The sequence below is a fragment of the Falco punctatus genome (assembly GCF_963210335.1).
Source record: "Falco punctatus genome assembly, chromosome: 15".
Taxonomy (NCBI): Eukaryota; Metazoa; Chordata; class Aves; order Falconiformes; family Falconidae; genus Falco; species Falco punctatus.
In genome coordinates, this window is record NC_137595.1 from 6,852,818 (window position 1) to 6,879,532 (window position 26,715).

Consider the following 26,715-nt stretch of genomic DNA (forward strand, 5'->3'; position numbering starts at 1 on the left):
TTAGGAAAATCTTCCATTTGAAGCCAAATTTTAGAAAGCTGGCACAAAACCAGATATCGATCTACTGAACGTTTGAGCATTTTTCCTGTACTTCTGTTGTTAATGGAACAAGTTGCATGTTTTTATGCTATATATGCTGATCAGCTAAAAAAGAAATTGTGTCCTACCCATGGTCCTGTGAGATTAATTTTACTTAGGACAAATTTAGGCCATAGCAAAATGCTGATGATACAACCAGCTTGTGTGTTTCTATTCTCAGCCACTGCCACAACAGCAGCGGGTTTGGTACGCTGGAGAGCCTGTCTGGTGATCATTTCAGACCTTATCTGGGCTCTTCCGCTCCCTTGTTGTGAGACCTTTTACCAAACCGCAGGTCACCCACAGTGAACCAGAACCTCTCCCTTTCATTTCTTCTGCTGCTTCTCCTGCGCAGACTGAGAGTGAAGCCAACCTTCGCCATAAATTTCAGCATTCCCATCTCCAGCTGTTAGCATGATGCTGACCATTGGTTTAACTCTGGTCAGGTTATCAAAAATGACAGCTTTCCAGTGATGAGTTTAGCTTATTTCTAGAACAGGAAAGAATATTTTTACTGATTTTCCTTTATAAACTTCTTAACTCACTGTAAAATACTCTCAGAATGGATTCAACAGCTCTTGCCAGGCAACAAATTACTGCGGGTGAATAATAGATGTTCCACGCTACCAGATTTGCTTCTTTTGCCATTATTTATTTCCTGCTAGGTTGGGCAGCCTCCTCTTTTACCTCGTCCTCAGCCTGGCCCTGTTTCCAAGTGGATGGTCTGTGCAGTCTTTTCAGTTTAAGATGAAAAGCAAACAATTGACAAGGGGCAGTAAGTAGCACAAATTCATCATCCATTTCTCCATTTCATGAACATCCTGAATTTTTGAAACTGTTTTCATTCCTTTTGGAGCCTGGAGACTGCTGAAGTAATAATAGCTTACCCTAGGAGCAGATTTCTTAGTAAACACTATACCTTTGTGAAGAAAGAGCTATTATTATGTTCTATAGAAAACCAAGGATACAGTTTTATTGTTTTTTTGGGAGGTTTTGTTCCAAAGTATTTGTTTCTTTATTAAAAGATGTAGAAAAGTTTGTGGATTTTTATCGATCCATTCTAGCATAAACCTGTGATTTACCATTTCTGAGTAACCTTTTATGAAATCGACAGTATCTAGAGATTGTTAACTAGATGCTTCATTACACAGCTTGCGTCTTTGTACATCACAAGCCGATATTACTGTCTACTGAGGAGCAGAACTCTCACCTGTGTTTTAAAAGTCACAGATTTTTGGAAGGAAGAAACTGAAAGCTTATTTTGGAACTTATGTCTGTATCCTTCACTGTAGTTTAAAGTATTCACAGTCAGCAGCAACTGAAGATCTAAGAAAAGCATTTCTATTTTGATACCTACACAGCAGAACATAGCTCTGGGAATTGTATGCATTTTGGGTACTTATGCTATGTATAAAAATAGGTGGAATGGAATCAATATTTATAAAAAATGACATTTTGTCTATAAATATTAGTGCAGAGTTTAAATATTTGGTTTCACACTGCTCAAGCTAGTCCATACATTATCAGAAATTAGTATAGACGTGACTGCTGGCACATAAACTTACCAATGCCTTTAAAGCATCCTTAATCATATCTACCTCTTTCCACATAACTCGACATAGATGGAATGCACCCCAAGTTTCTCCCCAAAGCTGAAATAGTAATCTATAAAAGGAGAGATACTAGTCCTGCAGTGACTAAACATTAAATGGCTATGATAACTGCTTTTTAGACAATGGATACCACTACAAAATGGCAATTTACTGCTGCCCATGTCATCGTGCCCTCCGTTTTGAGCCTTCAGAATACAAAGCTGCTGGACATTTTGCTAAGTCAAAGATCACCTTATCAACAGGTATAATTTTAAAAGCTTCATGCAGATTACAATTAAAAAACAGCAAGAATTTGTCAGTGACTGCCCTTGACATTTACTGATAAAGGTTCTATTTGGTGGTAATAGCAGAGCTACTATCCTGGATCAATCGCTAAATTTGATGATAGAGCCATATGCTTGAAAATAAAATTTTCTTGATAAGGAATGCCAGGTATTTCTGTCTAATTTTCTTGCAATAAAGTGTTCACAACACAAACTGCTAAGTAGCCTATATAATCTGTTGATATATGAGTGAGCAACAGAAAAGTACAGACAGTGTGGTGTTATATAGGTCTTAATTATAAGATGCCTTTCACACCTCTGATTGGCTGTAAGAATTCTTATATTAAGTCGAATTACTACAAGTATTCCAAAACAAAGAACCATAATTTCATTAATTCAATAAAATATCTTTCTGTATGGGGGAACTACAAGTGATCTTTTGCACAGATCTATTAATAGTTACAATAAAGAAGCAGGAAAAGCGTTACAATACTGTAGATGAAAATGACTACAAGGTACAGAGAAAGTCACTACCTTTACTTGCACAGTTTATTATGAAAACCTAGGAAAAGATGTGAGGTAACCTTTATGCTGAAACGGCTGGAGAATCTTGGATTTTTTTGAAGAATCTTCAAGCCTTTTGATTTTGAAGCCGAGGTGTGAACTTACTCATTTCCTGTTGATCATGGGTTTGACATTATTATATTTTTTGGAGAATATAGGAGACCAATTACAGCTGGAGTTGTTGCAAGGTTATACCAACACATGTATTTCACATATTTTTGGATATTTAATGGAAAACAATAAAATTAATTAAGAGTACAAGGCTTCTTGTGAGTTCTTATCTATCAACCAAGAAAATAATTTCATCTTGTCAGAGGAGAAATTAAAATTGGAGTCCTACCCAACAAGGTGCAAAGTTATTGCTTACTATATTAGTAAATAAGCTCCTTTTGCAGTGCTGTTTAGGATGGTTGGATTCAGTGTTTTTCTATCTTTTCTATTTCTAGAAAATGTTTTTCTATTTCAGAAAAAAAATAAAAATCAATCCAGATATATTTTAGTTCCTTTATGGGAACAAAATATCTAGGTTAATACATGTGTGCAGTGATCCTCAGTCATAACTTCCTACTGTGCTCCAACATGGGAAATGGAAATGGAACAGAGTAAGAGACTTATACAGAAGTTGTTTCTAGGGAAGCAATATTCTAACAGAAAATGCAGATTTCACAGAATCCATTTGGGGTTTCTAGAGTTGTTTCCAGGGAAGGAATTTCTCAACTGAAAAGGCAGATTTCAAAGAAACGGGGGGGGGGGGGGTTGGTTTGGGGTTTTTTTTTTGAGTATGCAGATTCTGTTGATATTTTTAGTAGAAATCAAGCAGTTGATTGCCCTGGTATGCTTTGAATTTTTTTCCCAGCAATATAGAAGACTCTAGGGCGTTGGGAAGACAAGTTGCTGGCTAACTTTCTGTTTGTCAGCTGCCAGGTGGACTGGAGGATTGTCCAGTTAATTGGTCAACCAAATTCAGATATGTTATTCCACTTTACTAGGAATTCCAGTACAACAATCCATAAGTTTTGATTGAATGGAAACATAGCCATCCAACAGCCTGGTTCCATCCCTTTTTTATAGTCATGGTGTTTGCTTGGCCAGAACTTTTGCATGTGACTGCTTTTGCATAAAAGCTGACCTTGATTCAGTATGAGAAGTAGAACGGGGATTGGCAACTTTAATAGCAGTTCAAGCTCATACGTTTCTCCTGGGAAGCAGTGATTTTGCCTACCCACATAGTCCTTGGTACCAGCTGCCTGAAGCTTGCTCCTGATTCCTCTGCCTCTGGAATGTTGGAACATTTTGCACATTAGCAGACAGCAGAATGAAACTGGTCACGGCTGTCATGATCTCAAAAGGCGTACTGACAATTTGTGCACTTTTAATGAAACTGGTGTATTTCAAACTGTTGTCTAAAAAGAGCTGCCTATCTTGTCCCTAACATTATTGTCCAAAGGATTTGATCATGTCTTGTTATGTGTTTAATAGTTTTTGGGAATACTCAGCTATGTTTTTTAGAAGGACAGACCCTAAACACAGAAGTTTTGATTTGATCTCTCATTTCCAACTTTACAGTGTCTTGCCATTATCAGTGCAAAACCTCAAATAACAAAAAGTGTGGAAGCACCTGGACTGAACTTCCCCAGGAATACCGAATGTGCTAAGAGTGATTTAGGTAGGAGTCGATGAACACACTGTCTGTATCGCTGATCCCACCAGTCTCAGAAGAAAGTATATTGTACTCTTACACTGACCTGATCCCTGCAGCTAAGTAAGATTTTTTCTTTTTTTCCTGTTTTCTTCTAATACCAATGCAAAATATAAGCAAGCAATATGAATACATACTGCTTTAGATTATACCTCCTGCTGAAGGTAATCTAGCCTCTGCAGATTGGTCAAATGAGAAGTTCTGATAATTGTGTTGTCTCATGCTCTACCTTTACCCTTCATGACATGCAATGTAATCTTCCTTACCCAGGGCATCTGGGATTGAGGAAAGGACTTGTAATGTTGGCAGGAATTGACAGCTATGGAAGGACAAATACAGGAGGGAATTCCTTCCTACGGAAATTCTTAAAATCCTGCTTAACATGTATTACACCTCTATATAAAAAGGAGGTTCTGTGCTGGTATACTCTGCTGACACAGACATGTTTCCCACATACAGAGTCATGATCTTGTTTCCTTCCTGCGTGGAATTTTTTCTTTAACATCTCTAGAGACACATCACAAAGTATTACCTTTGGATGTGGTGTTAAAGGAGCATGCTATTTTGGGGAAAAAATAACTATGTGTTGCTACATTTTTACTAGTACATAGTTTACTTGTCTGTACTAAGGAAAGGTTTGCTAATTAGTCTCTTCTCAAAAAGTTTTCATTTAATCTATTGTCTCGGATAATTTTCAGTTAGTTCAATCTATTGCTATCCTTATTTGCTTCTTTAAGCAATTATAATACCAACATTTTTTTGTAAGTAAACCTGAAGGATTTCATATTCACTTACAGTAGGAAAGGTATATGCTGCCACTTCACTGGCAACGTGGGACACTACTGAGACCGACAGAAAGTGCCGACCTTCCCTCCTTCCTCAGCCTTCGGTTTTGTCTGCTGCCTCCACAAAGCACCTTTCTAGAGTGCCCACAGTGGAGAGTTTTTTACAGTCCATTCTCAAAATATTTCTGTGGGGGTTTGAAATGTTTTTAACTTACCTTTTTTTTAACCAAAGCTGTATTTGAAACTGAAAATACCAGTTTGGCTGTTACAATAGCTTTCTGCCCGGGCCAGTACTAATGTTTGGAATTAGGCAGACTTTGCTCTCCTGTTTTGCTTACAGTTTCCACTCAGATTAATTGAATATCATGTATGAAGTGTCTTTAATTTCTTGCATTAGTCTCCCATTGGAAAAGGCAAAAAGCTGGAAACTCACCCCGATAGTTTAGCACCTATCATTTTTTCATCTGTTGTGTTCCATTTCAGCTAAGGGACTCTTTGGATGTCTTTCAATGTACTAAATTCTACATGGATCTAAAAATGTGTTTAGCTGGCAGTCTTCTCCAGCTACATTTTTGGTAATGTTCTCTAAAAAAGGTATTTTGCAGCAGCATATGAAAAATAAGATTTCAAGAATTTGGGATTTCTATGATTCCAGTATAGGTTTGTTTGTTTTTTTTCTCTGACTTTATCTAGGTGGTGGTGGACAGAAACTTTGTGGAATGCATAAGGGCCACGACTGACATCAGCTCCTTCATCTTGTTGTTTCTGTTCTCTCAGGAGATCAGCTCTGTGCTGGTGAGTTATCACAACTGTTTGTCTGATAAGCCAATGATACAGCTTTGCAGATTGTGGCTTCCTGCCACGCTCCTTCTTTGTCTGCGCTCTACACCAGACAATATTTGAATGACTGACTGAAGCCTTGATGTTTTATGAGCAGTCCAACCCCCCTACAACTGCCAGGACTATCTTCAACTAGATCAGGTTGCCCATAGCCCCATCCAACCTGGCCTCAAACACTTCCAGGGATGGGACATCTACCAACTCTCTGGGCAACCTTTTCAAGTGTTTCACCACCCTCATTGTAAAAAAATTTTCCTAATATCTAATCTAAGTCTACCCTCTTCTAGTTTAAAACCATTACCCCTTGTCCTGTCATGACAGGCCCTATTAAAAATTGTCCCCGTCTTTCTTATAAGCCCCCTTTAGGTACTGGAAGGCTGCTACGTGGTGTCCCCAGTGTCTTCTCTTCTCCAGGCTGAGCAACCCCAACTCTCTCAGCCTGTATTCATAGGAGAGGTGCTCCAGCCCCCTGATCATCTTTGTGGCCTCCTCTGGACTTGCTCCAACAGGTCCATGCCCCTCTTATGCTGGGGGCTCCAGAGCTGAATGCAGCACTGCAGGTGGGGTCTCACGGGAGCAGAATAGAGGAGGAGAATCGCCTCCCCCAACCTGCTGGCCATGCTGCTTGTGAGGCAGCCCAGGATATGGTGGGCTTTCTAAGCTGTTAAAGAAAAACCTGACAAAGATATGTTGGGGGGAGGGGGAAGCATTAGTTCTGAGATGTTAAATGTTGATATATGTTTATTTTCAAGAATCCTTTGATGCCAAAGTGTATCCTTGATTCAGTGTCTGAATTACAATTGATTGGCATTGCTTGATGTGGATACATAATAGATCAACTGCTTCTAACATGTTTACGCCAGAACTTAAGTTCCTTATTTGCTGCTTTCCAGACCACCCAGCCAAGTTGTGTTATGTCCTTAAACACATAGCACAAAGAGAGTAGACCTATAAGAGAGACAAGCAGAATGAGTACTGAATTGGTTTCTATCTTCTCTCAATGGCTGTTGAAATCTACTTAGACAGAAACAGAATCAATTTCCGTTCTGGGACTCAGAAATGATTGGGTCTTTGATGGAAGTGGCCCACTTCCTAAAAAAAAAAAAAAAAAAAAAAAAAAAAAAGAAAGAGAGAGAGAGAGAAAAACCTGCAAGATTTTTCTCAAACTTAGGTCTTGGGGGGGGAAATATTTTTTTTGTGAGTTTTTTTTTTTATTTTTATTTATTTATTTATTCATTTATTTATTTAATCTGAAAAGCAAATGCTGTTCAGGTGTTTTCAATTAGTATTTAAAAATCTTGTTCAGAACTTGAGCATGCAAAGTCACACTTAACAGATATGTTGCAATGTCTCTAGGAATCAAGCTGTGTAATTCTGGCTCCCTATACTCATCTTACAAGCTAACTGCTAGCAGAGGTTATTGCCATCGTCATGGGTAGCTGAAGGATAAGCAAGTGAGCGCATTGTTTCTTGAGAGCCACTAGATTTGGACTTTGGTTATTGGGGAGGGCAAAATACAGCGTTCTAACTCCCTGTCAGTACTCCCATGAGGAACAGTGAGTCTCTAGTGATCATCTAACCTGGTTTCTACTGAAGTCAGAAGATATTTTTATGATCTTTGGTGAAATAAAGTAAGAATTTCAATGGATGTCTTCCGCATTTGAAAAGGCTTTTGGAGAAAACCTCTGAGCAATTTAAGTAGCTGACCTGGTTTTGGCTGGGATAGAGTTAATTTTCTTCCTAGTAGCTGAGATAGTTCTGTCTTTTGGATTTAGGATGAGCGTAGTGTTGACATCACACTGATGTTTCAGTTGCTGCTGAGCAGTGTTTACACAGAGTCAACGACTTTTCAGCTCCCACCTGTGAGCAGGCTGGGGGGCACAAGGAGCTGGGAGGGGACACAGCCGGGACAGCTGACCCCAGCTGACCCAAGGGATGTCCCATACTGTATGATGCCATGATCAGTGTATCAACTAGGGATCATTGGGAGTGATGGTGTTTGTCCTCCCCAGTAACTGTCACATATGACGGAGCCCTGCTTTCCTGGGAATGGCTGAACTCCTGCCCACCCATGGGACGCGGTGAATGAATTCCTTGTTTTGCTTTGCTTGCGTGCACAGCTTTTGCTTTACCTATTAAATTGTCCTTGTCTCACTTTCACTTTTCCAATTCTCTCCCCCATCCCACCATGGGGGGAGTGAGCAGGTGGCTGCATGGGGCTGAGCTGCTGGCTGGGGTTGAACCACAGCAATAGCAAGCTCTCTATGCTGTGCTGCCTTTTTCAAAACTTGAACTCCTAAGAGTTTCCATGACACATACGTTTTACTAGTTGATGAGATGAAGTATGACAAAACCACGTCATCATTTTTCTCGGTCAACAATTAATTTGTTGTTTCCACAGAGGGTGTTACCATGTTTAATTTTTAGTAACTCTTTAATTGCTTGTGACCCTAAGAATCTCTGTCTCTGCTAATGATACACTATAGTTTATTTCTGTTTATTTCTGCAAGTCATTGTTCAGTTTCCTGTTTTGTAATATAACTGTCTATTTATCACTTGTTTATCTTCATTCTTCATCTTCGTTTGGCTCCTGCAAATATCTGATTTTTATTTACTGCATATTCCTCTCCTTTTATGTTTCATTCAATTTTACGTCAGCAAGATAACATTTTTCCTTTTCCTGCATCTGAACTACTGAAGATTTCCTCAAGTGCTTCTATGCTGACGTTTTGTCCTAAATGTGTGTTATGCTCTTCCCACATTTTTGTGCTTATTGCTGTGCGCCCTTCAGTCACGGTTTTGTAGCTCATTTGATTCTTGATCTTTTGTATTATATTTTCCAACTGTAGTGCTTTCTGCTCTCACTCCTGTTTTTTGTCACATCACTGACATGATGCCATCTCATTAGCTTCCTTTATTATATTATTTTACCTGGGTTTACGTCTAATGTAATTCTGGTTCCTAATAATAATGTTTCTCTTCTTCTAAAAACTGTGCAGTATATCACAATTCTTCCACATCTTTCCCCATCCTGCTCTTTCTGTTTCTACTTCCCTTCCCCACTGTCATATCCTAGTTGATACCATCTTGATGAATAAATTATCAAGATTGCTCTACAAGAAATCTGTCATGGGATATGTGACCTCTTTTAAATCTGAGATTTAGCTATGAATTCCATATTAGTACTACATGAGCTGCTCTTATGTAAATGTATAGAAGTGGTGTCTGACAATTTCTTCTAAGACTTTCCTGTCTTTGTTCTACTTTTCTATGCTTCTATAATTTATCACTTTTAGGACAAAGTGAGTGACTTTGAAAAGGATGTTTTGCCCTAATTATAGCTTGATTGAAGTAAAGTTCAAAAAGATGTACTCAATACAAGTCTTGTAAGGATGTTAGTTATTACATATCAATAAATAAACACACATGGACACATGAAAAAGGTGGTTGGTTTTTTTTTCTTTACCTTTATTCTTTCATAATTAATAAAGGGTAAAAGTGTCTTATTATTATTATGATAATCACTTTTAGGTTCTTAGCTCAGCCAGGAGAAGGTAGTACTAGAAACCTTAGTTAAAAAGTTCACTAAATATTTTTTTTCAAATGTTCTACATTAAGTGAACATTTGTACTGTTTGGCTTTTAGTAAAAACTATCTGGAAAAAAAAAAAATCTTAAAGTTCATTCTTTAGTATTTAAGCAGAAGACCCAGGGGTAACACAATGAACTTTCAAGAAGAAACATTCATTTTTGTGTTTTCCTTTTATATTATGAAAATGGTGCAATCATCTCAGACTTTCCATAACTATAGGAAACATTAACAAGTGACAAATTAAAAGCAGGTTGGAAGAAGATGAGTGAAACATAAAGCTTTTCAGTTATCTGGCTTCTCTGGGCTGTTCTTAAAGCACAATGACCAACCTGGTATTTAATCCTATGTGCTGTTCTTTCAAGAGTGATGTTTTAAAGACACATTTCTGTCTCTTCCTATGTACCCCAGCTCTTTGAACAGTTGATGCCAAGAAACTCTGCTTTCTAACAAGGTATGTAGTTATTGGTGCAACTGAAGTACTTGCAATAAGCTAGCTCTGAATCATGTTCACAGAGTGGAACTCTCACAAAATGTATTCAAGTCCAAGCCAGCCTTTGTTCAATAACTGAAAGGAGGGTAATATATTTGGGATCCTGACATATATATAGGCTGTTCCTGATGTCATTGTGGTATAATACTGTTATTAATTAAACAGGTAAAGATTCATTATGTCCAGATTGGAACTAAATGCACAAAATGCATCTCTCTATTTCTCCCTGATAATGTGTTCTCTTTGTAGCCAGTGAGGTTTAAAAGAACATGTTATAATCTCTATTTTACATTACTTCTACACAACAGTATTATTGAGCCAGACTGTACTCATAGTTTCAACAAACAGAAATTATTATGAGTTCTGCCTGGTATGTTCTGGGCAGGCAAAATCCACAGATGATGACATACTCAGCCTCTCCTGCATAAAACAAGCACGCTAAGAAAAGAGATTCTACACAGTTCCCAAAAGGTACAGTACCTGTCATCAGTAACACAAGTGCCATCATTCACAAAGTTAAAGCATGTGTAGACCCAAACTTCCAGGTCCAATATCCTTAAATAGTTCAACTTGCAGAATAAAAGTAAAAGTCAGCGTAACAATTGATGATGAGACTTTGCATCAGAAAAATACAAATTATTAAAATCAGTGTTCTGTGGTTTGGATTTATGGCATTGTAAATGCAAACGTAAGACACCTATTGTCCTGGGCTTAGGAATTCTTATGCTCAGAAGTGAACTGTGGAGGGCAGATTTTAGATTTTATTCTGCAATTTTAAAGTGTATACAACTGTATGTAAGAAATAAGTGGAAAATGGGTAACTAAGTAAATTCATGGACTTAGAAAGCACTTAACAACAATGATTTTCATCAATTTTCAATTGCTTTAAAGAGTATACTTTAACTTTTCAACTTAACTGTAGTTTAGTTTATCTTACACAGGAATTTAGGCTCTAAAAATGTCCCAGAAGATGTTTGAAGGCACACAGGTGCTGTAACAACTGACACTGTAAGCTAGAGGCATGCAAGGGCTGAGGCAGAACTTGCAAGTATTAGTTTATGATCATTCCAGTTCCCACCCCCAATATCTCTTCTTTCTTCTCATTGTTGGGTGACTGTAATCTTCTTTATGAGGTCTCTCTCTGCCCTTTGTGAGGTTTTCATAGATGCATTTTTAATACAGGAACATTTAGAATTTAATTTCTTGTAGTTGTGGACCCATATTAACTGGACATTTTATGTATGTGAATATGTCTCATTATCTCTGTATCTTTCCTGAGGAGATTTATACAAAAGACATGCTCATATATCCCCATGCTCAGCTAGGCAAAGTGATCATTTGTGTGCCAGGTCATTTTGGAAAAAAATATAAATCTACAAAACAGAAAATCCAATTTTGAATAAGCAAAGCCTGTACATGCCTCAATCAGTTTCACCCAGATTTCTTGGAAGTATTATTCTCCTCATATATCTTGCATCAGATTAGCAGACAAATTGGTTTCATTTTAAAAAGTGTAGAGGACTGTGTGGGTCTGTGTGCATATGTTTGAGATCCAGAGAGAGAAAAGAATGATAACAGACAGCTAATTCTTAGTTTGAACAAGTGCTTTTCCTTATGTTGAAAGAGTATGTATAATGACAAAGTGAATAATTTACAGAAAGCTTTGGAGGTTTTTCAGGGAAAGGATGTATTTTGGGGAGTTGGGAAAAGAATTCTCTGTATTTTATCAGAATGACATTTCATACAGTATAAAGCTCTGAAGCTCAGAATTCAACTATGGGAGAGTTTGGTACAGATATGCAAAATGTGGCATTTCACATAAAGAATCAAAACCACACCAAAAGGATAGAGAAATGAATAAGTGTTTTGTAGTTATTAGCTGTAGTTTGATTAGGTAATGAGGTAAATGGGGATTTTAGTAGAAGTGTGGTGTAGCATAATACAAAAATGCCTGTACTAGTGCAGAAGTATAAGACTGAACATAAGAATATTCTCAATTCATAACAGATTGCATGCAAATTCAAGAAAATATTAGTTAATCTTTAAAGGCAGTATATACAATGCAGCAGAGAAGTAGTGGATGGATTTACAGAAGCCTCACAAAGAATACAAAAGAGAATAGGAATTACAATAGAAAGATAATGACTTTTGCTGTACTTTAAACCAGATTGTGCAGTCCTCCAACATCCACTGTGAAAGAGAAAAACAGCTGGGAGGTGGAGAAGCAACAGATTCTACTGAGTGAAGGCTCTTACAGTATTTAATCCCTTCACTGCACAGCACCTGCTGTGTTAATGCACACCAGTGTCACCAGTGTACTAGTGCCATAGTACATGCTGTTCACCAGCTCAGTGGGTGTTTCCTATCTGCAGTATTTGGCAGTAGGCAGGAGGTTTCCTGGGCTGGAGAATGTTCTTTCCAAGCTTGGTTTTTGTTTCATACACAATTGTTTCAGCTTGCACCTTGTGTGTTTTTTCCTCGCTTCTGATGCCTCACTATTTTCTTTTAGTTCTTCGCGCTTATTTCACAACTCACACCTAAGTAGCTTTACAGAAAATGTCCACCAAATGTTTTCATTAACAGTATATAGTCCAAGCCTGAAATACGAGAGCGTACTTCTCCTTAATGCCTGCCCAAGACTTCTGTGATCTCACAGGTATGTCTTAGACCTCTGGTGAGCTCTGTTGATGAACCCTGGTGGCCATATGTCCACCTAAAGTAGCCTAGGCAAAAAGCCTTCCTAGTTCAGGGGCTATCTCTGTAGGTTTTCCCATCTCTGAGTATGTAATGAGTCACCCTGTGGCTGCACAAAGACTGGTGCAAATAAGGTCTTTCAGTTCATACTAGTTTGTATATGACCTTTATTCTCTCTTGTTCATTAACTGAATGAGGCAATTTACTTTTATTGGGTTTTATTAGTTTTAAATTTCAAGGCTATTTTGCCCACCCTAGAGTCTGAAAGTTAAAGAAATGAAAATGTTAGAAAGTTCTGCCTAGCAGAAGCACTTTTTTTTCCCTCTGAGTCAGGCTCTGTTTCCACAGTAATGATACCACATGTATTAATTATTGGAATATCCAGCAGTACAAGTTTACATGCTTTAAATATCTATCAGACTAACACAGGGGAAAAAAAAAAAAAAAAAGCTATGCAATTAGTCAAATCTTTAGAGCAATTTTCAGTCAGCTGAATGAGATAGTATCAATCTACCACAGCATTTTTGATCTGTAACCTGGCACTGCAAAGCCAGATTAACTTTATTGTCAAATTTATTTATTAGTCAAGTCAGATGGAAAGTTACTTGATGCTGAAGCAAAATGCCTAGCCGGTATGTTCAGACTATACCTTAAGTATGTGTGTATCATTGCAATATAAAAAAAAGTGGGGCAAAGGAAGTTACGATTTGCTTGCCCTTCTCAATTGATCAAATTAGAATAGATCAATAACATCAATCTTAATCGATCTAATTATATGTCTTGTACTTTTGTGAAAATAGGTTGACAAGGGCAATTGATGCTGCCTAAGTAGTACTGAGGAAATACATATTAAGTCAGTTTTACAGCCCCAGATTGACCAACTCTGCCCTTTATAACAAGAATCAGTACCAATAATAACCAATAAACCCTTCTTTAAATACTATTGGATATTTTACAGTATAGCAGAAATTGCTTGTACTGTGAAGGAGTCCATATGGAAAGCTTGAAAAATTTTTGTCAAGTACTATAGTTCCTTGACTTTAACATTTGAAAAATGTTTGGATTAGTTTTACAGCTTTAAGATATTAAAAGTAATTTTGGCCTTCAAAAGAAGGTTAAAAGGTAGGTTCTGTTAGTGTACCTAATCTCATCAATACTTACCAGCATCTCAGTATCCTTAATTCAGGTCAGTAATTTCTAAAAAAATTTAGATCGGTTGTTTATTTCAACTTAATATAAAGGGAAGTATGACAAATCCAGCAGCTGCTACATTTATTACAACAGTATACAAAATTTTATTTCTCTAATTTCATGAAGCCCCTTTCTTTCCTGAACTCTTTTAGAAAAGGAAAAATGAAAAAAAAAAGCCAAAATGTTCTGCCTAGAGCATTAGTGGGATGGGTTCCATGAGTGGCTCCTGTTCCATTTCTTCTTCTCCTTTCTTTTGATTATTCCATAGTGACTCCGAACTTCTGGAAACTACTCTGCTCCAAATGTGTCTTATTAGTACTGGGAGAGGGACACACAAAAAACACTGCTCATTTTTATTTTTTTGATTCAACACAGATTAAGTCTGTGAATTAATTCTAGAGGCTGTACCCCTTTGCAGTGAAAAAAACGAAAATTAGTTTTACTGAAACTACCAACAAGATTTCTGGATTGCTTGGTTGTATATTTACCACTTTAATATACAGCAGCTACAGTGGTATTTTCCATCTAAGTGTTTTGAGGAGAGAGAGAAAGTGAATCCAATAGTTATTTCCAAGGTGAAATCGATTTTAAGTAGAACCGATGCATTTTATATTCCTGTGCAACTCAAGACTAACTTAGTATTCATGATGCTTTTCTTCATACAGTACTCATGCAGTGTGTTTCATTTGCAAAGTGGCATGCACAGGAATAAAGGCCCAGAGGAATACAACCCTTCTACCTCACACAAAAAGTAAATTAGGTTTTCTTAGCATTCTCTCTTCATCATCTGAAAAACCTGCTGCTAGTCAAATTTTCTTCTGATGTGTAGTGTATTTTCTGATAAATTTGTAGCTTGCTTAAAAGGCAGCTGCAGTTTGCATGTAATCAGCAAACATCTCCAATAATTCAAAAGGAAAAGGTAAAACATTAGCACTAGACAAAATGATCAGAGATCAGGTACAGCAGATGCAGATGTTATTAATAACTGAAAAGCAAGTGAGCTAGGCTGCTTTAGGAGATTCAGTATTGTCCAGGAAATATAGGGGTTGCCTGTCCCACCACACACAACAGCTGTTAGGGGAACTGCAGAAAAGCCTACAGGAGAAAGTCTGATGACAATTTTTGGTTCCAGCTTGACAGAAAATGGTTTCTCTAACTTCTAAGATCATGTGTTTGCCAGCGTAGATGCAATTACGTGTGGTATACAGTTACTGAACATTGATAAATATTGTAATTGGCCTTGTACTGATCACATGTCCCTAAGATCAGAATTTGGCATTCTCTGCTTTTGCAGTAGGAAGATGAGTATTTACACACACACACACACACACACACAAATGACTGTAATATACATTTTGTTCATTTGTTAAAGTATGTAAAACCTCAGATATCCAGATTTGTTAGCTTTTACATTTTCAAGGTAGTAGACAAAATCTTGTCTTCATCTTGTAAAGTTGCTGAGACTATGAATGTTTTTGAAAGCCTTTTTTGTTTTACTTGGAGGTACAGGAGGTTCTTAGTGAAGTGACTTTCCCTAAGGCATAAGATTTGATAGAGGAAAAAAAAGAATTAAGACAGGCTTTTCTGGCTCCCAGTTTCATGTTATTATCCATCAGATCAAGCCAGCTCTACACTCAGCTCGTTTCAAAGTGCTTTCTTGAGAGGATACCACTAATACAAAGGGGAAAATGTGTCATTTGGGTGAGTGCTGTGTATAGACATTGGGTCTATCACACTGTTTCTAAAAAGAGCATGATAGTCACACAAATTCACAGCAGCCATTAAGTCACTTAGTAAAATTCACAGCAGAGGTCATCCTGTCCACACCAAGTTTTTGTCCTCTTTCCATTCCTCCTACTCGCTAGGCAAACAAATATGTTCTGTGTTAATACATATCACAACAGGCTGGCAATCACGGAGCAACCAAAACAAATTACTGACAATATCCCTGTGTCAACTTAGTAGCAAATCTGAACACCACAGACTTTACTATGATGAATATAACAGAGAAAAGGAAGTGCTGAATACATGATTCTGCCATGAGCTAAAGGAAAATAATTAATTGAAAACCTAAGTAAGAGATTATGTCAATCTACCTTCTCTGCTGTCCTAATTTTTAAATTTCTTTTGTCTGTCTGTCTACCTCACATAAATGTTCTCATTTTATGAATGTTCTGATGTTTTTTCTTTCTCCAAGATCAGTTTTGTGTATCCGTAGTTATAGCCAGTCTCCTTATATGCATCGAGTTGCCACCTTTATTCCTCTTCCTAATTATTCTTTGTTCTTGCTTTAAACACCAAAAGATCTTGGAAGTTTTGAAAATCTTACTGCTTAATAGTTTATATTTATCTCGTTAAACTGCTTTTATCTTGTAAATGTCAGTCCTGACTGGCTGATCTTCCTTTAGGCTTCATTAGTATTTAGTAATCAGGAGTTACAGCATTGCAAATGCTTAGTAATATTTTTCCAAGTACAAATGAGAATTCAGATGACTGGAAGGTGTTAATAAAGAAAGGAAAGAACTAGAACTTCTAGAATATTTAAGTCACTCCTCTAATCCAAAGGTGAGATTTACATTAGGACCTGAAAAGCAAATTCCACTAGTGGCTGACATTTCTCTTCCCTGGAAAACAAAGTTTTGGAAACTTTTAATTCCCCACTGAAATAAAAATGGAGCCACTCAACTGCTTTCAGAGAGGGGAATGCTATTATAACGCTTATATTGGGCATTGGCTTATGAGTTCCATATTCCTATTAAAATTTTATTCCACACCTCTTAGAATCAAGCCAAACAGGAGCTTAAACACTGTCAGACCAGTATGGTAATTGGTAAGCAACAGCTTTTGATTCAGTATTCCAGCCTGGGTCTATGGAAATAGTTTCACTAGCTTTACCAAACAATTGGTTCATTGTATAGAATGTTTTTAGACCAGTGAACCAAATCCTGCCTGCCTTTCTCTTAGGTTTCAGTAGGAGTTTATAAGCAAAGTAACAGAGCTCAGAAAATGGCACACTATCCCACTTGAACTAAAGGGGGAATTTTAGGTAGGTGGAATGCACTTACGAGACTGGAACTCTTCCAGGATTCAAGCAGGAGGACTTGTGGATCTGTCAAACAGCTATGAAACGTGTCTGAAAGTTGTCCCCAAAGTAGAGGGAAAAGAAATGTTTTGTCACCTACAGAGTATTAGGCTAAGAATTTTGTTGCCTTTCTCTGCTTTTAACGTATGGAGGTAAAGGGGGAAAGTGAGAAATAAAGAGAGCTGCTTTGCAGAACATTCAAAGAAAGGCAGAGGAAAGTGCCAAAAATGGGAGAAAATATCAGTGAGTTTCACAGCATGTATTTTATTTTCTGTCCCATTCTGTTAGTAGGTGGTAAATATAAGCAGGGTGTCTAATGTTCACAAAGGTAATAAAACATCTTGAGGTATGCAGTGTGGGCTAGCTTTCAGTTGGTGTTTTATGTAATAGTCCTTTGTAGGAAATGCATAGGGAGAGGAAATTAAGGTGCAGAAACCTCATCAAAATCCAATTTTCTGATGCATTAGAATTGGCTAAACAGAACTCTGTGACTGGTTATCATTAAATTATGAGCAGTCCTTTATTACCTCTCCCCACTTGCCTGCAGTCTAGAAATCCTGTTTAGCAAAACTGGCTTTTTCAGGAACCAGACAGAGCTGTGGGTCAAGAAGTTAAGACTTTTTTTTCGGTTCTACTCTGCTGTAAAAAATAACGATAGATTTTTGATGCTTCTAGTCAGTCTCCAAATTGACATAACAGTAATTAGAAGTGATTTTCTTGGTTTCCTTCTCCCCCTTACCAGCTCAGTCTTCCTAGGCAATAACATTCTCCAGAGATTAAAGTGACAGTCTGTAGTTAAGTTAGGAAGCAACACGTCAGAAATAGCTGCTGATTGCTGGATTGGCAGTGTTGGACTCCAAGACGACCCTCAAAAATAAATGTCAGAAAGTGGAAAAAACTTTATTTTTTTAATCAATTTTCTCCCTGGCCCTTCTTTTCTCCAGTAAAGTGGTGTTTGTGAGTCCTGTCTGGTTTTATCTGTTTGTTGCAATAACATGTTACTGTGGTGGGCGGAGCCCGGCTGGGTGCTGGGTGCCCCCCGCTGGGTGCTGGGTGCCCCCCGCTGGGTGCTGGGTGCCCCCCGGGCCGCCCTGTCCCTGCCCTGCTCAGCCGGGCCGGGGGCAGAGACGCAGCGAGGGGCTTCTGGGGCGGGATAAGGGCAGGGGGAGCGCTCGGCAGCTGACTCACAGGCAACGCGGGCTCCACTTAGGGAAAATGTTTAATTTATTACCATACAAATCAGAAAAATCCTTCCCCCCAAACCCCTCCTTTCTTCCTGGGCCTAACTTCATTCCCAGTTTCTCTACCTCTTCCCCCTGAGTGGTGCAGGGGGATGGGTAACGGGGGTTACAGTCAGTTCACTACATGTGGGTTTTTTTGCTGCTCCTTCCTCCTCACACTCTGCCCCTGCCCCAGCGTGGGGTCCCTTCCACGGGAGACAGTTCTCCATGAACTTCTCCAACGCGAGTTCTTCCCATGGGTGCAGCTCTTCACACGTGGCCCCAGATGGGTCCCCCCGCAGGCGCAGCACCCCAGGCCCAGCCAGGCCCAGGGGGGTCCCCACAGGGTCCCCAGACCAGACCCCTCCCCACGGGGCCACAGGCCCTGCCAGGAGCTGCCCCAGTGCCGCTGCCCGCAGGTCACGGCCTCCTGTGGGCACCCCCTGCCCTGGGGTGGGGGGTTCCTGCCTGGGCTGCAGGGGGGTCTGCTTCCCCAGGGGCTCCCCTCGGTCTGGGGGCACAGCCTGCCCCCAGGGGCTCCCCTCGGGCTGCCGGGAGCCTCTGCTCTGGTGCCTGGTGCCCCCCGGCCCCCTCCTGCCCTGGCCTGGGGGCTGCAGGGCTGATGCTTTCACATACGGTCTTTGTTGCTGCAGAGATTATTTTTATTTATTTATATATTTATTTATTCTTTTTAATACACTATACCAGAGGTACTACCACCATCGCTACTGGGCTCATCCTTGGCCAGCAGTGGGTCCAACTTGGAGCCAGCTGGCATTGGCTCCATTGGACATGGTGGAAGCTTCTGGCAGCTTCTCCCTGTAGCCTCCCCACTGCCAAACCCTCACCATGTAAACCCACTACAGTTACTTAAAATATTTAAGTAATTTTTCCATTCCTTATTAATTTTAAAATATTTTCCTTAGGTTAAAATTAGTTCAAAGACTGTTAAGAACAGCAGTGCTCATTTGTTTGGTTTTTTTTTTTAGCCCAACAGTATATCTTTTCAGTAAAACATGAAGTACAGATCAGATACACATACAATTAAATAAAAAGGACATTTCCTTAATCAGATTGTCAAGAAAAAGGTCAAAACTAAAACATCACCCCAAAATTCAGAAAAGTGTAACAGGGATATTCTTTGTTTAAAAAAAAATCACAGAAGAACCAAAAAAAAATCATTTAATTCTTTAAGAGACTATAATTAACTTTTATAATAAATGTTCCTGCTAAATAGCTACACAGGGAAGCATCTTCTGAAAATGGAATATAAAATAATCTTAAAGCAATTATAAAGAAGTTTTTGATTTGCAAAATTTAGTATAATTATGTAATTCCCTTTTGTGTGCAAGCAGGCTTGGCATTGAACATTGCATTGATGAGTCATATGGAGCTAGTTATTTCCCAGTGAATAGCAAGAAGCAAGCAAAAATTACCCTTTAAATACAACAGCCTATGAGTATAATGCATTAATTAAATTTTACAGTAGAGTCAATGGCAAAGGTTCATTTTGATGCTTGAAGATGCTATACCAAAGGTGTTATCTGGAACACATGAAGGCCTGACAGGATGTCTGTGACAAGCAATGTTAAAATGCTCCTTTCCTGAGATGTGAAAATGCTTTCAATCACCACCTTCAGTTGAGTTCACTCCTTTAAAAATTTCATTTCTTTGCCAGTATGTTTGCAATGAAGTAGCTGTAAGAGTGTGTTTGACTTTATTATGCACTGTGAAAGGTGAACATATTGTAGACATTTAACAGGTTCCTTGTATCAGGCTTGTTAAAAATGGTGAGCTTAGTAAATGCAAATGTTGCCCAACTGAATATACAGCATTACATGTGTAGATACGTACATTTGTGACTGTAAGTATATATAGGTAAAGTAAAAGTATATGTAGTTAGTGATACCCATAATCCAGATTTTAGTGACTAAGTGTGTACTCTTGTAACATAAATTTGCTGATCTGGGTTTTTTTAGGCTGCAAAATAACTTGGCTTGTGCCACATTGGTGTTTGGAGGCAAGCAAATGCTATTAAATTATTTACAAATAACCTGCTATTTCTTTTAGTTTTTAAAGTTCTTTTTTACTATAAAATTTATTACTCAAAGGTGCTTTATCACATTCTGAGACTCCAGTGTTCACCAATAACAGGAATTCAGTTTTGGAGAAGACATACTTTGGATTAAGTGGTACCTTTCACATTTTTCCAGAACTGCAAATATTTTTTCTTATTTATTTGTTTATTTATGTGTTTTTTTCCCCTGTGGAGATTACTATTAGAATTAAGTCACTTGGAAAACTACAGTCAGGTGTCACTGGTGCCCAGTGACAGGATGAGTGTTAATAGACACATCATGATACATCAAATCCAAGGTAAATGTAAGAAAAAAAACTTCTTTGCAGTTAATGTGGTCAAAGTAGGTTTGCCCAGGCAGGCTGTGAAATATGTATTCTTGTAGATAAACAAGAAGAGACTGGACCAAGGCTCTTGGCAACCTGCTCTAGTTGACCCTGCTTTGGGCAGGAAGGTTGGATTAGCAGAGCTCAGGAGGTTCCTTCCAACCACAATAATTCTACGATAAATATTAATCAGTAAAATGGATTATTCACTGTGTTCAGAGAAAGGAATTTCTAATTAATGCACCCTTTTCAAAATGAAATATGCCTATACTAACACAGCTTTTAGAGTAGGACTCTATCACAGCTTTTAGAGTAGGACTCTATTTTGGTACTCATTTTTTTCCAGTGGATTATGACTCTGGCAAGAACTTTTTGTGCCATCTCTCATCATTAGCATATACATGACATGTTCAGATGACCAAACCAAGTGCTTTTTACAGGACATATGCTATGTGACTTGAGGCACATTAAAAGATAATTAAGTATATTAAACAATAATTTGATTTATTTCGTATTTGTTTTATATGGGGATATAAAAACTGATTCATGTCTAATTCATTTCCCAGGCAATATCTTTTCATGGCACAGATGTTTAGCAAGCAGAAACAATGCTGTCTCTACAGTAATTCTCATGTAGCGTCAAAGAAAAACTTGACCAGACCATCTGTATTCAAAGGAACAATCACATAAAGAGGACAAATACATCTGATTGCTTGGAAACAAAAATTAAAAACAAGGTCCCTGAATATTTCTAAAACAGTATGTTTATCAGAAGTTGACCAGGACAAGTAATGTGAGGACTGCTAAAAACAGTTAAAGACAATTAACTAAGAGAGGGAAAAAGTAAACCCTGATTTAGTTCCTAGAAGTTGTTTTTTTCTCCCCAGTTATGAAAGTTACCTTTATCATTTGCAAAAACCTAAATAAATGGTGTTAATTATTTTTTTACTTTTATGTGCATGAGTATGACTGCTTGAATAGATGAAACCTGGACAGTAGACTTAAAGTCAACAAACCTGATAATTTCTTCTTTGTACATCTGCTTTGAATTCTGTTTTTCCAAACAAAATGATGCAGTGTTGTACTGTGATTGTTCAGAAGGACATGTTGATGGCGAGCAATCGTAGACAAGCATTAGCCTGTTAAGTTAGGTTTTTTCCAAATACAGTTGAACAAACTTCAGGGTTTATCTTTTTAAAAAAATCACAGTGCTGTGCAGCCTCCTGCTGTATCACTTGGAAAAGCAACAGATTTTATGTTCCAGCCAGTCAAAACTGGAAAACTGGGCAACTGGGACAACTTCCCTGAGAGACAGATATAACTTCAGCTCTGGCCTTGCCTCGGTAGCAGTGTCCATTAAGACATATGGTCAACCAGTGAAAAACAGTATCTGATGCTACTTCTCTGGGTTGATTTAATTTTTATTTTGTTTCAGTCTAAACCACATACAGTTTTATTCTGGTTTTGAGGACACCGAAAGATTCTAAAAACTAAAAATGCAAAATATAAAGTTAAACATTCCCAAAGTTACATATAAAGGTTATATTTATAATTACTCAAAAATGGTAAGCTTCCAGTTTTGTGTTAAAGCATGCTCTGATTTAGATGGCTGGCATGTTATCAGTAAACCATTGCTAAAAAATGACATTTGTAAAAGAGCACTTAACACATCTTGTGTAACATCTCTATTATTGGCAGATTGTTGATTTTTGAAAAGGAGAATAATACTCGGATGTAAAGGTAAGAATAAGGATGACATTTCATTTTTGTTAAGTACAGTTGTTAAGGAGGTAAAACAAACCATGAAAAGTGTTATCAGTTATTCTGGAATCCCATTATTTTAGAAATACTCTAAGAGGATTAATTTAGAAGTCGGGTTTAGAAACAAACAGAAGAACATGGATATGAAAAGTAAAATGTCTTATTTGAGAGCTTTTACAATACTATCTCGGCATAGTAGCAGTCATTCTCAAACATTCTTGCACAGCAATCAAGGTCATCCAGCATACATTGTGCTACAAAGAAAACCACCCACTGTGTTGGTCTGTGACACTAAGATGATCTGGAAGAAGCTAACCGTACTATAACTTTTACCATACAAAGTGGCTCAGAGGACATGGATCTGTCCCTGACACAGTCCACAAAGACAGTAGTGATGTAGTAACTTTTAATTTTGTTTTTCACCATTTACAAATTCAAGTTTTGTTTTGGTTTGTTTTTGGGTTTTGGGTTTTTTTTGGGGGGGGTTTGGGTTTGTTGTTTTGTTGTTTTGTTTTTTTTTTCCTGAGGCAGAACTGTGTTAGGAATCCAGGAAACCAAAGTGTTCTTAAATGGTAGACAAAACCACGTGGACAATTATGGGCTCAAGTTTTGTTTTTCACTAATGTTCTGAAGGCAGTTAGTGATATATTGGATGAAATTGCAGATATATTAAAAATTTTGTTCTTTGTTTTACAAGTAAGAATGACTGTGTCTGGAGATCAAGACCCTTAGCTGATCAAGAGTCCAGGCTAATGAAGCTGGAAAGAGAGCGGACCTGAGTTACTGCTTTGTGTTCCTGGTCCTGGATCTGCCTTGTGTGCAGACAGGCACGGGCTCCTCGCACAACCTGGATTGAAACAATGGCTGGAAGTCATCATTCACGTGAGAATTTTCAGACTGGAATTATTAATATTTGACATGAGCACTTCTTCACCAGCCACTCAATGATTAAAAAAAAGTTGCATTCTGGTATGGATGTACATTTTTACAGTGCCTTGTTCTGAATAAATTTGACCCATGAAAAATGTTTATTTCTGGTCAAACTTTGCAATGTCCCTTTAATTTCAGTTCCAAAGAATCAGTCTTCATTCTTCCACAGTGGTCAGGATGCTAAAGCACTGCATAATTCACAGGCCTCCTTTTGACAGTACTGCTAATTACTTTTTTTTTTCTTTTTCATTCTTTCAGAATATGTTCTGCCTTTGAAGGCAGAACTGGAAGGTTTTTCTGATAACTTCAGCAGACTGTTGAAATATTTTTTTAAAAGATTTGTTTACCAACAGGATTTCCCTTTGCTGTTTTTCTAAATTAATAAATTCAGTGTTTAATATCCATTAATCTATTTCTGTTAAAATGTAAGTGCAATAAGCATCCTTTTATTCATTTATTTGTATACTATCCCTTAACCCCCCCATTTGTAGATTATGGATGGGTTATGCAGGGCTCTCTGCAGACCTATAACAAAGAACCAAGATTTTAATCCAGAGAATTTACAATATACATGAAAGAGAAGATGAAATAACAGGACAAGACAGACAATCAGGGCTGAGGAAGAGAAGGAAGACAAAATAAAAAATGAACAGAACTGAGCAGAAAAGCAAAAGTCATCGATAACTCCTGGAAAAACAAGAAACAAATAGTAAAGTATGATATCTGATCAAAGATGTTCTTAGGTGCACAGGTGTTAGAAAAAAGTAATAATTAATAATATCAACTTCAATTATTTCTAATTAATCAATTAGTTTCGATGCTTTCTTAAAATTTTATAGAATGAGACTCACTGCTTCAACTTTTTCTATTTCTCTAAGAATTTAGAGGGCCTTTGTCCTCAGAGTCTTTGGCTTCTTTGGTCTACTTCTCAATTTTATCAGTAGTGTTCTCTGTGGACTGTTACTTCACTAGTTATTTTATGCAATAAATAACTAATTTTGAGAACTGGTCTTTCATGCTCTAATTACAAAGATGCTTAGAAGTCAGTTGTATTATGTTTGTATTATATGTAGAGTGTGCTCTAGGTCAATATTCTACATAATTGTTAGTTATATGTAGTTATACTCTAGTTTTTCTTTCTTTTTCTGGTATGTCTTATTTTATTCTCCTGATAATCAAGATTGAAAATACATTTCTTCCATTAAGAAGGACAAAAGCTTGACCAAAGACAGTCTCTAGCTTTAAGAAGGGTTCCATTTTCCTGTTGTCTCGCATTCTGCACTGGAAAATTTTGAAATTTGAATTCTGTCTTATTCTCTGGCTTTTGTATGTTCATGTTTACATCTGTAGTCATATGCCTTCCACATACAGATTATGAAAGCCTTGCAACTTTAGCAAAAAACATGTCAAAATAAATACACAAAAATTAATTCCTACTTCAAGATTGTAATGGTTTTTGTTCTTAGGCAATTTGTCATTTTAGACTATTATAGAAACAGTAAAACTTTGCTTTGTAACGTTCTCAAATTCCCTCAACACAAGTTTTAAGGGCATGCAGTTCTGCTGATGAATGTCCTATGCTTTAAGTAGTGATATGTCATTAATCACATTAAGAAATAGACCTAACGAACTATAAATTAAAAGTAAGACTGTGTTACTAGCTCTCTTTTTTATAAAAATTAAATAGTCTATTAATATCTCTGCATTTGAGGTAAAGGAACGTCTGGACATGTTATTGCCATGATAGCTCCTTTTTTGAAGTAATGCTCCCCATGGCGGTGACAGTTCAGTCTTTGCTCTGTACCAAGGAACAGTGACAGAATGCATTCCTATTTCTGTGCAGCTGCTTGTATGAACTTGCTCAGAAGACTGTGGTCCATACTGTGCACTGTGCTAATCACTGTCAGAGTATGGGCAAATTACTGAAATCTAATCCTGATTTATACTTTCTGTGAATAGAATTAGAAAGCTGTTAGGCTTTATAGCCCGAAGCACTCTGGGAATGATATCCACAACTGGAGCTATTTCCTTCAACAGTTACGTTGAAATTGTGATTATCAGAAGCTGCATTATTTAAAAAGGTAACTTACTGCAAGCAAGAGATATAATTAGCATAATCTGTTCTTTAAAAGATACATATGCCATTAAAGTTTTAAAGAAAGAAAATCTTAGCTGAAATCATCTTTGTGTTTTACTGAAGCTCATTTCTTTTCCATACCATTCTGTCAGAACACCACACACTGGCTGTTGGAATAGCCTAAGCCTTAAAAGTTGTTCTCAGTTTATATAGTTTTCATATGTCTGTAAGAATGACATTGATTCCCTCAGATTTCATACAAATTTTCCATTTGCGCTCTCAGAATTTTATGACCACAGTTTTGAGCATACAAGATTGATGAGAAACAATTCTCTCTGTTACTGCACAGAGTACCTATGCTAGCATCTTAATTGGATGGATGCAAAAGGCAGAAGACACATTTTTATATTGGTCTGTGTCGTGTAGTGAAGGAGAAGCAGCGATGGCTATTTCTCTAACTTGTGACATAGTAATTAAATACTTTTAGTAATTTCTATTCTACCTACCTCAATTTAATGATATCGAGCGAACCTGCTAACCTCAAGATATTCCATAACCACAGAGGAATTGCTGGCTACTCCTAGATGCCCTAGCACTCCACTGAATTTCTCCTACATTAAGCCAGTCCAGAGATATCATGTCAAGATGTTATCGTAGGACCATAGACCACTATAGGTTTGAAGGCACCACTGGAAGTCATCTGGTCTAAGACCCACCCAAAGCAGAGTACACTTAGAGCGGGGCCATGACTTGTCAAGTTTTTAGTATCTCCAAGGAGAGAGATTTCACAGACTCTCTGGGCTCCTTTTCAAATATTTAACCACCACCATTGTGAAATTTTATTTTTCCCAGTATTTTAATGTATTTTCCCTTGTTACAGCTGGTGCCTGTTGCCTTTCATCCAACCACTATATATCTCCAAAGAAAGTCTGACTCTATCTTCTCTATATCTTCCTGTTAGGTAGCTGAAGATAACATTAAGATCCTCCCCTTGTCCTTCTCTTATTAAGGCTGAACAGCCCGGTTCTCTCCACCTACATTGCACTCCCGCTTCCTACTGACCTCGATGGCCTTCTGCTGAATTGTCTCTACTTTATCCATGCCTGTCTTGTACTGGAAGCCCCAAACTGGACATAGTACTCCTGCAAGAGCCAAATAGAGGGAAAAATAATGTCTCTTAATTTTTGGGCTATGCTTTTATTAATACAGCCCAGGTTGCGTTTGGCCGCCTTTGATTCAGAAGCACACTACTGACTCATGTTCAACTCCTTGACCATTAAACCCCCCTAAGTCCTTTCCTGCATGTTGGAATTTTATTCAGGACCTGATACATTTCAGATATGCATACTTTTTTGTGTTTGAATTTAAAAAATGCCAAGCATCTACAGTGCCTGTTCACTCTGAATGGCTTTCTAAAAGCTATTTTAGAAAGCC

At 37.8% G+C, this 26,715-nt stretch overlaps 1 long non-coding RNA gene across 1 annotated transcript in view; it reads right to left on the reverse strand.

The window, feature by feature from the left end:
- Positions 1 to 6,964, reverse strand: part of LOC308053999 — a 32,022-nt gene extending 25,058 nt beyond the window's left edge. The window contains exons 1-2 of the long non-coding RNA XR_013923903.1: positions 6,144 to 6,964; positions 1 to 6,109 (exon numbers count right to left, since the gene is read on the reverse strand). The exon at positions 1 to 6,109 is cut by the window's left edge and continues 25,058 nt beyond it. This is a non-coding gene — a long non-coding RNA (uncharacterized lncRNA). The remainder of the gene's footprint in view (positions 6,110 to 6,143) is intronic.
- Positions 6,965 to 26,715: the final 19,751 nt, after the last annotated feature.